Source organism: Triplophysa dalaica, unplaced genomic scaffold, assembly GCF_015846415.1.
Source record: "Triplophysa dalaica isolate WHDGS20190420 unplaced genomic scaffold, ASM1584641v1 Contig2, whole genome shotgun sequence".
Classification (NCBI taxonomy): domain Eukaryota; kingdom Metazoa; phylum Chordata; class Actinopteri; order Cypriniformes; family Nemacheilidae; genus Triplophysa; species Triplophysa dalaica.
Genome location: NW_026622636.1, coordinates 515,607 through 526,619, shown reverse-complemented (window position 1 = coordinate 526,619; position 11,013 = coordinate 515,607). Strand labels below are relative to the sequence as shown.

The 11,013-nt window shown below is 47.0% G+C and overlaps 22 non-coding genes across 22 annotated transcripts; all 22 read right to left on the bottom strand.

The window, feature by feature from the left end:
* Positions 1-1,233: 1,233 nt before the first annotated feature.
* Positions 1,234-1,306, bottom strand: trnak-uuu (transfer RNA lysine (anticodon UUU)). Its single transcript has one exon. It is a non-coding gene; the product is annotated as a tRNA-Lys (tRNA).
* A 139-nt stretch (positions 1,307-1,445) lies between these two features.
* trnal-aag (transfer RNA leucine (anticodon AAG)) lies at positions 1,446-1,527 on the bottom strand. The gene has a single exon. It is a non-coding gene; the product is annotated as a tRNA-Leu (tRNA).
* Positions 1,528-2,386: 859 nt separating this feature from the next.
* On the bottom strand, positions 2,387-2,468 carry trnas-uga (transfer RNA serine (anticodon UGA)). The gene has a single exon. It is a non-coding gene; the product is annotated as a tRNA-Ser (tRNA).
* Positions 2,469-2,559: 91 nt separating this feature from the next.
* On the bottom strand, positions 2,560-2,631 carry trnah-gug (transfer RNA histidin (anticodon GUG)). Its single transcript has one exon. It is a non-coding gene; the product is annotated as a tRNA-His (tRNA).
* A 243-nt stretch (positions 2,632-2,874) lies between these two features.
* Positions 2,875-2,947, bottom strand: trnak-uuu (transfer RNA lysine (anticodon UUU)). The gene has a single exon. It is a non-coding gene; the product is annotated as a tRNA-Lys (tRNA).
* A 171-nt stretch (positions 2,948-3,118) lies between these two features.
* Positions 3,119-3,200, bottom strand: trnal-aag (transfer RNA leucine (anticodon AAG)). The gene has a single exon. It is a non-coding gene; the product is annotated as a tRNA-Leu (tRNA).
* Positions 3,201-3,888: 688 nt separating this feature from the next.
* Positions 3,889-3,970, bottom strand: trnas-uga (transfer RNA serine (anticodon UGA)). The gene has a single exon. It is a non-coding gene; the product is annotated as a tRNA-Ser (tRNA).
* Positions 3,971-4,061: 91 nt separating this feature from the next.
* On the bottom strand, positions 4,062-4,133 carry trnah-gug (transfer RNA histidin (anticodon GUG)). The gene has a single exon. It is a non-coding gene; the product is annotated as a tRNA-His (tRNA).
* Positions 4,134-4,609: 476 nt separating this feature from the next.
* trnal-aag (transfer RNA leucine (anticodon AAG)) lies at positions 4,610-4,691 on the bottom strand. The gene has a single exon. It is a non-coding gene; the product is annotated as a tRNA-Leu (tRNA).
* A 529-nt stretch (positions 4,692-5,220) lies between these two features.
* trnas-uga (transfer RNA serine (anticodon UGA)) lies at positions 5,221-5,302 on the bottom strand. The gene has a single exon. It is a non-coding gene; the product is annotated as a tRNA-Ser (tRNA).
* Positions 5,303-5,393: 91 nt separating this feature from the next.
* On the bottom strand, positions 5,394-5,465 carry trnah-gug (transfer RNA histidin (anticodon GUG)). The gene has a single exon. It is a non-coding gene; the product is annotated as a tRNA-His (tRNA).
* A 244-nt stretch (positions 5,466-5,709) lies between these two features.
* trnak-uuu (transfer RNA lysine (anticodon UUU)) lies at positions 5,710-5,782 on the bottom strand. Its single transcript has one exon. It is a non-coding gene; the product is annotated as a tRNA-Lys (tRNA).
* A 171-nt stretch (positions 5,783-5,953) lies between these two features.
* On the bottom strand, positions 5,954-6,035 carry trnal-aag (transfer RNA leucine (anticodon AAG)). Its single transcript has one exon. It is a non-coding gene; the product is annotated as a tRNA-Leu (tRNA).
* A 771-nt stretch (positions 6,036-6,806) lies between these two features.
* On the bottom strand, positions 6,807-6,878 carry trnah-gug (transfer RNA histidin (anticodon GUG)). Its single transcript has one exon. It is a non-coding gene; the product is annotated as a tRNA-His (tRNA).
* A 244-nt stretch (positions 6,879-7,122) lies between these two features.
* trnak-uuu (transfer RNA lysine (anticodon UUU)) lies at positions 7,123-7,195 on the bottom strand. Its single transcript has one exon. It is a non-coding gene; the product is annotated as a tRNA-Lys (tRNA).
* Positions 7,196-7,886: 691 nt separating this feature from the next.
* trnas-uga (transfer RNA serine (anticodon UGA)) lies at positions 7,887-7,971 on the bottom strand. Its single transcript has one exon. It is a non-coding gene; the product is annotated as a tRNA-Ser (tRNA).
* An 88-nt stretch (positions 7,972-8,059) lies between these two features.
* trnah-gug (transfer RNA histidin (anticodon GUG)) lies at positions 8,060-8,131 on the bottom strand. Its single transcript has one exon. It is a non-coding gene; the product is annotated as a tRNA-His (tRNA).
* Positions 8,132-8,356: 225 nt separating this feature from the next.
* Positions 8,357-8,429, bottom strand: trnak-uuu (transfer RNA lysine (anticodon UUU)). Its single transcript has one exon. It is a non-coding gene; the product is annotated as a tRNA-Lys (tRNA).
* A 171-nt stretch (positions 8,430-8,600) lies between these two features.
* On the bottom strand, positions 8,601-8,683 carry trnal-aag (transfer RNA leucine (anticodon AAG)). The gene has a single exon. It is a non-coding gene; the product is annotated as a tRNA-Leu (tRNA).
* Positions 8,684-9,454: 771 nt separating this feature from the next.
* trnah-gug (transfer RNA histidin (anticodon GUG)) lies at positions 9,455-9,526 on the bottom strand. Its single transcript has one exon. It is a non-coding gene; the product is annotated as a tRNA-His (tRNA).
* Positions 9,527-9,770: 244 nt separating this feature from the next.
* On the bottom strand, positions 9,771-9,843 carry trnak-uuu (transfer RNA lysine (anticodon UUU)). The gene has a single exon. It is a non-coding gene; the product is annotated as a tRNA-Lys (tRNA).
* Positions 9,844-10,812: 969 nt separating this feature from the next.
* Positions 10,813-10,884, bottom strand: trnah-gug (transfer RNA histidin (anticodon GUG)). Its single transcript has one exon. It is a non-coding gene; the product is annotated as a tRNA-His (tRNA).
* Between the last annotated feature and the right edge of the window lie 129 nt (positions 10,885-11,013).

Below are 11,013 nucleotides of genomic sequence, written 5' to 3'. Positions count from 1 at the left end.
ATCCCAAGGCTTCACAGCTCAAAAAATGAACATTTCACCCTTGTGTTGGCGAGTTTTTCACATTTGTCATCACATACCTTATCATCACATTCCTTTTAATCACATACCTTATCATTACATACCTTATGAAAACCACATTTCCAGGGGATTCTTTTGCCAAAGATATCATATGCACGGGTTTGTTTGTGTAATGGGCAGTTATTAATTCTTTTAATATACCTTTAATATACATGTTAGTGTTAACAAGTGCAATTGGATTTAACCAAAAATTGTCTAAACGCATTGGCATTCTGAATTTGGACATTCATCATCATCACCATCACATTATTACAGTTGTTGTAACTTAATGTACATATACCTAAGGCATTTTGCTATTGCAAAATGAATGGCCATGGCGATTTCTAATTTCTAAGTGTTAAACCACAAATTACAATTTAACCGGTTTAGATGAAACCGTAGTGTCAAACTAAGCAACGTTACAATCAGATTCTCTTTCAAGTGATAATGGACTCACCTGCACGCTATCCGAAGACTTTAAAATGATTAAAATGTTTATGTGATTTAAAATAATCCCAACTGTCTCGCGTAGCGCTGGGATGGACGACACAAATGATAATGTTTCGGCCAATGTTCGTTTTGCCCCATTTCTACCAATCAGAAGAGAGCGTTCGGATTGTTACAACTTGTGTTAGGAATTATTTCGCAAGTGTTAGGATTTAAGTAGAATGTGTTAGGACTTGTTAGGACTTATTTAGAATGTGTTAGGACTTGTTAGGACTTATTTAGAATGTGTTAGGAATTGTAACGAATCGTTAGGAATGGCTTTGCTGTCCGATCGCTTGAGGGTACGGCCACGACTACAACAGGTTCCAGGCCTTCTGGGTTTCGGTCGTGCTGCTGCAGAGGACGATGTCAAAAAGGGAAAGGCAGGACTTCAATAAGGACTGCCGTAACCCGGATTCGAACCGGGGTTGCAGCGACCACAACGCAGAGTACTAACCACTATACTGTCACGGCTAGCCAACATGCCTCCGGCAAAGTGACTGAGTGACTACATCTGCAGGGAGAAGATTGGCAGCTTTTGGTGAGGTCTCACGGAATTCCTTGAGCATGTGCTCAAAGCCAATGTGTAGACTCCAACGCACGAGCATACTGTTTATTTAATTTTTATCAACAGAGGGAGGGCCCAGAAGAGCTCACAAGGTAAAGGTGACTAACAATGTGGAAACACATCGCCCGAACAGGAACTTGAACCCTGGACCCTCAGATTAAAAGTCTTATGCTCTACCGACTGAGCTATACGGGCTCTTGAGTTGCGGCGACGTGTTGAGTACAACAGGTGAGTGCAAGTTCATCCCTCATAAATACACCCTAACCAGCTAATGTGGCTCTGGAGGTAAGACGAAAACTAGACTCACAACGATCCAAGCGGAGCAAAGACCCACTGGCAGCGGTGGGATTTGAACCCACGCCTCCAAAGAGACTGGAGCCTTAATCCAGCGCCTTAGACCGCTCGGCCACGCTACCTCAAAAAGGCACCTTGTGCCGCCGGTTTCCTCCATGGTGTTTTACAGTAGGCCCGCTGTGACATTTCGCAGACAATCAAGAGCTTACAGGGTTCTGTCGGCCTAGGGTTCAGTGCACCTTTCTGATGCAGGGGTGTTCAGTCCTATATCTTGAGACGATGCCATCTGTTGATTGCAGTTCATCAAGTACCCTTGAACCGGGTAACGGGCTCTGGGAGCTGAAAGTCAGACGTGTTTTAAACACTGTCCTGACAGCTCATCTTTGGTCTTTTATCTGGTCGTGCTTTCCTTAAAGGTCCATGCAAAGAAAACATTTATAAAATCACATTAAAGGCTATAAAGTATGTACACATTGTTTTACATTAAATGTTTACTCGTTGTTGTATACCTAGTTGCATCGACAACCCATCGAGCACTCCTGTACCTGTCAATTTGTGTTATATCAACAACTCGTGCCATCTGTTGCAGAGTCGCTCTTAAACATTTGTAAAATCACATAAAGGCTATAAAGTATGTACACATTGTTTTACATTAAATGTTTACTCGTTGTTGTATACCTAGTTGCATCGACAACCCATCGAGCACTCCTGTACCAGTCAATTTGTGTTATATCAACAACTCGTGCCATCTGCTGCAGAGTCGCTCTTAAACATTTGTAAAATCACATAAAAGGCTATAAAGTATGTACACAATTTTTTACTACATTGTTATATACCTAGTTGCATCGACGACCCATCGAGCACTCCTGTACCTGTCAATTTGTGTTATATCAACAACACGTTGATCTGTTGCAGAGTCGCTCTTAAAGAAAAAACGTGGTAGTCTATAAAGGCTTGATCTTCTTCTCTCTCTCAAGCAGCCGTAGTCGGCAGGGTTTGAACCTGCGCGGGGAGACCCCAATGGATTTCAAGTCCATCGCCTTAACCACTCGGCCACGACTACAACAGGGTCCAGGGCCTCTGGGTTTAGGTCGTGCTGCAAAGAGGACGATGTCAAAAAGGGAAAGGCAGGACTTCAATAAGACGTGGTGCCCTGCCGTGACCCGGATTCGAACCGGGGTTGCTGCGACCACAACGCAGAGTACTAACCACTATACGATCACGGCTAGCCAACATGCCTCCGGCAAAGTTGCGCTACCAGGACTGAGTCACTAGATCTGCAGTGAGAAGATTGGCAGCTTTTGCTGAGGTCTCACGGAATTCCTTACGCATGTGCTCGATGAAATCCCTGCTCAAGGCCAATCTGCAGACCTACAACGCACGAGCAAACTGATTATTTAATTTTATCAACAGAGGGAGGTTCCATAAGAGCTCACAAGGTAAAGCTGACTAACAGAGTAGAAACACATCGCCCGAACAGGGACTTGAACCCTGGACCCTCAGATTAAAAGTCTGATGCTCGACCGACTGAGCTATCCGGGCTCTTGAGTTGTAAAGACATGTTCTAAGTGTAGGCTCTCGGGTTGGGGCTTGTTGAGTACAACAGGTGAGTGCAGGTTCATCCCTCATCAAACACACCCTAACCAGCTAATGTGGCTCTGAAGGTAAGACGAAAACTAGACTCACAACGATCCAAGCAGAGAAAAGACCCACTGGCAGCGGTGGGATTTGAACCCACGCCTCCAAAGAGACTGGAGCCTTAATCCAGCGCCTTAGACCACTCGGCCACGCTACCTCAAAAAGGCACCTTGTGCCGCCGGTTTCCTCCATGGTGTTTTACAGTAGGCCCGCTGTGACATTTCGCAGACAATCAAGAGATTACAGGGTTCTGTCGGCCTAGGGTTCAGCGCACCTTTCTGATGCAGGGGTGTTCAGTCCTATATCTGGAGACGATGCCATCTGTTGATTGCAGTTCATCAAGTACCCTTGAACCGGGTAACGGGCTCTGGGAGCTGAAAGTCAGACGTGTTTTAAACACTGCCCTGACAGCTCATCTTTGGTCTTTTATCTGGCCGTGCTTTCCTTAAAGGTCCATGCAAAGAAAACATTTATAAAATCACATTAAAGGCTATAAAGTATGTACACATTGTTTTACATTAAATGTTTACTCGTTGTTGTATACCTAGTTGCATCGACAACCCATCGAGCACTCCTGTACCAGTCAATTTGTGTTATATCAACAACTCGTGCCATCTGTTGCAGAGTCGCTCTTAAACATTTGTAAAATCACATAAAGGCTATAAAGTATGTACACATTGTTTTACTACATTGTTGTATACCTAGTTGCATCGACGACCCATCGAGCACTCCTGTACCTGTCAATTTGTGTTATATCAACAACACGTTGATCTGTTGCAGAGTCGCTCTTAAAGAAAAACGTGGTAGTCTATAAAGGCTTGATCTTCTTCTCTCTCTCAAGCAGCCGTAGTCGGCAGGGTTTGAACCTGCGCGGGGAGACCCCAATGGATTTCAAGTCCATCGCCTTAACCACTCGGCCACGACTACAACAGGTTCCAGGGCCTCTGGGTTTAGGTCGTGCTGCAAAGAGGACGATGTCAAAAAGGGAAAGGCAGGACTTCAATAAGGCGTGGTGCCCTGCCGTGACCCGGATTCGAACCGGGGTTGCTGCGACCACAACGCAGAGTACTAACCACTATACGATCACGGCTAGCCAACATGCCTCAGGCAAAGTTGCGCTACCAGGACTGAGTGACTAGATCTGCAGTGAGAAGATTGGCAGCTTTTGCTGAGGTCTCACGGAATTCCTTACGCATGTGCTCGATGAAATCCCTGCTCAAGGCCAATCTGCAGACCTACAACGCACGAGCAAACTGTTTATTTAATTTTTATCAACAGAGGGAGGGCCCATAATTGCTCACAAGGTAAAGCTGACTAACAGAGTGGAAACACATCGCCCGAACAGGGACTTGAACCCTGGACCCTCAGATGCTCTACCGACTGAGCTATCCGGGCTCTTGAGTTGTAACGACGTGTTCTAAGTGTAGGCTCTCGGGTGGGGGCTTGTTGAGTACAACAGGTGAGTGCAAGTTCATCCCTCATCAAACACACCCTAACCAGCTAATGTGGCTCTGGAGGTAAGACGAAAACTAGACTCACAACGATCCAAGCGGAGCAAAGACCCACTGGCAGCGGTGGGATTTGAACCCACGCCTCCAAAGAGACTGGAGCCTTAATCCAGCGCCTTAGACCGCTCGGCCACGCTACCTCAAAAAGGCACCTTGTGCCGCCGGTTTCCTCCATGGTGTTTTACAGTAGGCCCGCTGTGACATTTCGCAGACAATCAAGAGCTTACAGGGTTCTGTCGGCCTAGGGTTCAGTGCACCTTTCTGATGCAGGGGTGTTCAGTCCTATATCTGGAGACGATGCCATCTGTTGATTGCAGTTCATCAAGTACCCTTGAACCGGGTAACGGGCTCTCGGAGCTGAAAGTCAGACGTGTTTTAAACACTGCCCTGACAGCTCATCTTTGGTCTTTTATCTGGCCGTGCTTTCCTTAAAGGTCCACGCAAAGAAAACATTTATAAAATCACATTAAAGGCTATAAAGTATGTACACATTGTTTTACATTAAATGTTTACTCGTTGTTGTATACCTAGTTGCATCGACAACCCATCGAGCACTCCTGTACCAGTCAATTTGTTTTATATCAACAACTCGTGCCATCTGTTGCAGAGTCGCTCTTAAACATTTGTAAAATCACATAAAGGCTATAAAGTATGTACACATTGTTTTACTACATTTGGCAGGGTTTGAACCTGCGCGGGGAGACCCCAATGGATTTCAAGTCCATCGCCTTAACCACTCGGCCACGACTACAACAGGTTCCATGGCCTCTGGGTTTAGGTCGTGCTGCAAAGAGGACGATGTCAAAAAGGGAAAGGCAGGACTTCAATAAAACGTGGTGCCCTGCCGTGACCCGGATTCGAACCGGGGTTGCTGCGACCACAACGCAGAGTACTAACCACTATACGATCACGGCTAGCCAACATGCCTCCGGCAAAGTTGCACTACCAGGACTGAGTGACTAGATCTGCAGTGAGAAGATTGGCAGCTTTTGCTGAGGTCTCACGGAATTCCTTACGCATGTGCTCGATGAAATCCCTGCTCAAGGCCAATCTGCAGACCTACAACGCACGAGCAAACTGTTTATTTAATTTTTATCAACAGAGGGAGGGCCCATAAGAGCTCACAAGGTAAAGCTGACTAACAGAGTGGAAACACATCGCCCGAACAGGGACTTGAACCCTGGACCCTCAGATTAAAAGTCTGATGCTCTACCGACTGAGCTATCCGGGCTCTTGAGTTGTAACGACGTGTTCTAAGTGTAGGCTCTCGGGTTGGGGCTTGTTGAGTACAACAGGTGAGTGCAGGTTCATCCCTCATCAAACACACCCTAACCAGCTAATGTGGCTCTGGAGGTAAGACGAAAACTAGACTCACAACGATCCAAGCGGAGCAAAGACCCACTGGCAGCGGTGGGATTTGAGCCCACGCCTCCAAAGAGACTGGAGCCTTAATCCAGCGCCTTAGACCGCTCGGCCACGCTACCTCAAAAAGGCACCTTGTGCCGCCGGTTTCCTCCATGGCGTTTTATAGTAGGCCCGCTGTGACATTTCGCAGACAATCAAGAGCTTACAGGGTTCTGTCGGCCTAGGGTTCAGTGCACCTTTCTGATGCAGGGGTGTTCAGTCCTATATCTGGAGACGATGCCATCTGTTGATTGCAGTTCATCAAGTACCCTTGAACCGGGTAACGGGCTCTGGGAGCTGAAAGTCAGACGTGTTTTAAACACTGCCCTGACAGCTCATCTTTGGTCTTTTATCTGGCTGTGCTTTCCTTAAAGGTCCATGCAAAGAAAACATTTATAAAATCACATTAAAGGCTATAAAGTATGTACACATTGTTTTACATTAAATGTTTACTCGTTGTTGTATACCTAGTTGCATCGACAACCCATCGAGCACTCCTGTACCAGTCAATTTGTGTTATATCAACAACTCGTGCCATCTGCTGCAGAGTCGCTCTTAAACATTTGTAAAATCACATAAAGGCTATAAAGTATGTACACAGTGTTTTACTACATTGTTATATACCTAGTTGCATCGACGACCCATCGAGCACTCCTGTACCTGTCAATTTGTGTTATATCAACAACACGTTGATCTGTTGCAGAGTCGCTCTTAAAGAAAAACGTGGTAGTCTATAAAGGCTTGATCTTCTTCTCTCTCTCAAGCAGCCGTAGTCTGCAGGGTTTGAACCTGCGCGGGGAGACCCCAATGTCAAAAAGGGAAAGGCAGGACTTCAATAAGACGTGGTGCCCTGCCGTGACCCGGATTCGAACCGGGGTTGCTGCGACCACAACGCAGAGTACTAACCACTATACGATCACGGCTAGCCAACATGCCTCCGGCAAAGTTGCGCTACCAGGACTGAGTGACTAGATCTGCAGTGAGAAGATTGGCAGCTTTTGCTGAGGTCTCACGGAATTCCTTACGCATGTGCTCGATGAAATCCCTGCTCAAGGCCAATCTGCAGACCTACAACGCACGAGCAAACTGTTTATTTAATTTTTATCAACAGAGGGAGGGCCCATAAGAGCTCACAAGGTAAAGCTGACTAACAGAGTGGAAACACATCGCCCGAACAGGGACTTGAACCCTGGACCCTCAGATTAAAAGTCTGATGCTCTAACGACTGAGCTATCCGGGCTCTTGAGTTGTAACGACGTGTTCTAAGTGTAGGCTCTCGGGTTGGGGCTTGTTGAGTACAACAGGTGAGTGCAGGTTCATCCCTCATCAAACACACCCTAACCAGCTAATGTGGCTCTGGAGGTAAGACGAAAACTAGACTCACAACGATCCAAGCGGAGCCTTAATCCAGCGCCTTAGACCGCTCGGCCACGCTACCTCAAAAAGGCACCTTGTGGCGCCGGTTTCCTCCATGGCGTTTTACAGTAGGCCCGCTGTGACATTTCGCAGACAATCAAGAGCTTACAGGGTTCTGTCGGCCTAGGGTTCAGTGCACCTTTCTGATGCAGGGGTGTTCAGTCCTATATCTGGAGACGATGCCATCTGTTGATGTTTACTCGTTGTTGTATACCTAGTTGCATCGACAACCCATCGAGCACTCCTGTACCAGTCAATTTGTGTTATATCAACAACTCGTGCCATCTGTTGCAGAGTCGCTCTTAAACATTTGTAAAATCACATAAAGGCTATAAAGTATGTACACATTGTTTTACTACATTGTTATATACCTAGTTGCATCGACGACCCATCGAGCACTCCTGTACCTGTCAATTTGTGTTATATCAACAACACGTTGATCTGTTGCAGAGTCGCTCTTAAAGAAAAACGTGGTAGTCTATAAAGGCTTGATCTTCTTCTCTCTCTCAAGCAGCCGTTGTCGGCAGGGTTTGAACCTGCGCGGGGAGACCCCAATGGATTTCAAGTCCATCGCCTTAACCACTCGGCCACGACTACAACAAGTTCCAGGGCCTCTGGGTTTAGGTCGTGCTGCAAAGAGGACGATGTCAAAAAGGGAAAGGCAGGACTTCAATAAGACGTGGTGCCCTGCCGTGACCCGGATTCGAACCGGGGTTGCTGCGACCACAACGCAGAGTACTAACCACTATACGATCACGGCTAGCCAACATGCCTCCGGCAAAGTTGCGCTACCAGGACTGAGTGACTAGATCTGCAGTGAGAAGATTGGCAGCTTTTGCTGAGGTCTCACGGAATTCCTTACCCTGCTCAAGGCCATTCTGCAGACCTACAACGCACGAGCAAACTGTTTATTTAATTTTTATCAACAGAGGGAGGGCCCATAAGAGCTCACAAGGTAAAGCTGACTAACAGAGTGGAAACACATCGCCCGAACAGGGACTTGAACCCTGGACCCTCAGATTAAAAGTCTGATGCTCTACCGACGGAGCTATCCGGGCTCTTGAGTTGTAACGACGTGTTCTAAGTGTAGGCTCTCGGGTTGGGGCTTGTTGAGTACAACAGGTGAGTGCAGGTTCATCCCTCATCAAACACACCCTAACCAGCTAATGTGGCTCTGGAGGTAAGACGAAAACTAGACTCACAACGATCCAAGCGGAGCAAAGACCCACTGGCAGCGGTGGGATTTGAGCCCCACGCCTCCAAAGAGACTGGAGCCTTAATCCAGCGCCTTAGACCGCTCGGCCACGCTACCTCAAAAAGGCACCTTGTGCCGCCGGTTTCCTCCATGGCGTTTTACAGTAGGCCCGCTGTGACATTTCGCAGACAATCAAGAGCTTACAGGGTTCTGTCGGCCTAGGGTTCAGTGCACCTTTCTGATGCAGGGGTGTTCAGTCCTATATCTGGAGACGATGCCATCTGTTGATTAGAGTTCATCAAGTACCCTTGAACCGGGTAACGGGCTCTGGGAGCTGAAAGTCAGACGTGTTTTAAACACTGCCCTGACAGCTCATCTTTGGTCTTTTATCTGGCTGTGCTTTCCTTAAAGGTCCATGCAAAGAAAACATTTATAAAATCACATTAAAGGCTATAAAGTATGTACACATTGTTTTACATTAAATGTTTACTCGTTGTTGTATACCTAGTTGCATCGACAACCCATCGAGCACTCCTGTACCAGTCAATTTGTGTTATATCAACAACTCGTGCCATCTGCTGCAGAGTCGCTCTTAAACATTTGTAAAATCACATAAAGGCTATAAAGTATGTACACAGTGTTTTACTACATTGTTATATACCTAGTTGCATCGACGACCCATCGAGCACTCCTGTACCTGTCAATTTGTGTTATATCAACAACACGTTGATCTGTTGCAGAGTCGCTCTTAAAGAAAAACGTGGTAGTCTATAAAGGCTTGATCTTCTTCTCTCTCTCAAGCAGCTGTAGTCGGCAGGGTTTGAACCTGCGCGGGGAGACCCCAATGTCAAAAAGGGAAAGGCAGGACTTCAATAAGACGTGGTGCCCTGCCGTGACCCGGATTCGAACCGGGGTTGCTGCGACCACAACGCAGAGTACTAACCACTATACGATCACGGCTAGCCAACATGCCTCCGGCAAAGTTGCGCTACCAGGACTGAGTGACTAGATCTGCAGTGAGAAGATTGGCAGCTTTTGCTGAGGTCTCACGGAATTCCTTACGCATGTGCTCGATGAAATCCCTGCTCAAGGCCAATCTGCAGACCTACAACGCACGAGCAAACTGTTTATTTAATTTTTATCAACAGAGGGAGGGCCCATAAGAGCTCACAAGGTAAAGCTGACTAACAGAGTGGAAACACATCGCCCGAACAGGGACTTGAACCCTGGACCCTCAGATTAAAAGTCTGATGCTCTACCGACTGAGCTATCCGGGCTCTTGAGTTGTAACGACGTGTTCTAAGTGTAGGCTCTCGGGTTGGGGCTTGTTGAGTACAACAGGTGAGTGCAGGTTCATCCCTCATCAAACACACCCTAACCAGCTAATGTGGCTCTGGAGGTAAGACGAAAACTAGACTCACAACGATCCAAGCGGAGCCTTAATCCAGCGCCTTAGACCGCTCGGCCACGCTACCTCAAAAAGGCACCTTGTGCCGCCGGTTTCCTCCATGGCGTTTTACAGTAGGCCCGCTGTGACATTTCGCAGACAATCAAGAGCTTACAGGGTTCTGTCGGCCTAGGGTTCAGTGCACCTTTCTGATCCAGGGGTGTTCAGTCCTATATCTGGAGACGATGCCATCTGTTGATTGCAGTTCATCAAGTACCCTTGAACCGGGTAACGGGCTCTGGGAGCTGAAAGTCAGACGTGTTTTAAACACTGCCCTGACAGCTCATCTTTGGTCTTTTATCTGGCTGTGCTTTCCTTAAAGGTCCATGCAAAGAAAACATTTATAAAATCACATTAAAGGCTATAAAGTATGTACACATTGTTTTACATTAAATGTTTACTCGTTGTTGTATACCTAGTTGCATCGACAACCCATCGAGCACTCCTGTACCAGTCAATTTGTGTTATATCAACAACTCGTGCCATCTGCTGCAGAGTCGCTCTTAAACATTTGTAAAATCACATAAAGGCTATAAAGTATGTACACAGTGTTTTACTACATTGTTATATACCTAGTTGCATCGACGACCCATCGAGCACTCCTGTACCTGTCAATTTGTGTTATATCAACAACACGTTGATCTGTTGCAGAGTCGCTCTTAAAGAAAAACGTGGTAGTCGATAAAGGCTTGATCTTCTTCTCTCTCTCAAGCAGCTGTAGTCGGCAGGGTTTGAACCTGCGCGGGGAGACCCCAATGTCAAAAAGGGAAAGGCAGGACTTCAATAAGACGTGGTGCCCTGCCGTGACCCGGATTCGAACCGGGGTTGCTGCGACCACAACGCAGAGTACTAACCACTATACGATCACGGCTAGCCAACATGCCTCCGGCAAAGTTGCGCTACCAGGACTGAGTGACTAGATCTGCAGTGAGAAGATTGGCAGCTTTTGCTGAGGTCTCACGGAATTCCTTACGCATGTGCTCAATGAAATCCCTGCTCA